Source organism: Penaeus monodon, chromosome 20, assembly GCF_015228065.2.
Source record: "Penaeus monodon isolate SGIC_2016 chromosome 20, NSTDA_Pmon_1, whole genome shotgun sequence".
Taxonomy (NCBI): Eukaryota; Metazoa; Arthropoda; class Malacostraca; order Decapoda; family Penaeidae; genus Penaeus; species Penaeus monodon.
Window position 1 is genome coordinate 13,144,053 of NC_051405.1, and position 707 is coordinate 13,144,759.

The window sequence follows — 707 nt, forward strand, 5'->3', positions numbered from 1 at the left end:
GATGATACAGGGAGATTTTTTAAAATCACGTAATGATATATGAATAAAATTAGGAGTGAGTTTTATTTTGATATCATAAACAAACATGCTATATTAATCTTGACATGACATGATTTGTAGCAAGGAATCATTAATTCTGTCAGATGACAGTAATGAGAATTATGGTAGAAATATAAGAAGGAATTCCGAGGAACTGAACTACTCTGACGACATCCTTATTACCCATTTCTTTTATATGGCATCATTGATAATATTCCTCCAACATCAACGTAATTAAACTTCATCCCACGACATTCTCGAGAGAAGTTGATATTCAAGTCAGACCCAAAACCTTATCAGTAACACGAGTTGTAGACAGAGTTCGAACATGCTAACGACCAACTTTCGGGGATTCCTGGCGGACCTTCTGAACTTGAGAGGCACGCCAGGGGAGCCTCCGGGAAAAAAAGGGACTGCTTGCCATTCCAGGAGTATTTCCGAACAAAAAAAAAAGGGAATCTGCCTCTCCACTGAACGACTACTCCGAACTGGCTGCGAGTCGCGCACGCACGCACTTTTGCGCCGATGTTCAGGTTCGATTGCGCTTTAAATTACTCTGTCAGGTGAGCGTGTATTTAGGTGAATAGATGTTTGTGGGGAAAATGACGATTAGGAAGCTCGTAAATCCCACCAAATGTCGACTATGCCACGTTTACATTTGCAGATGC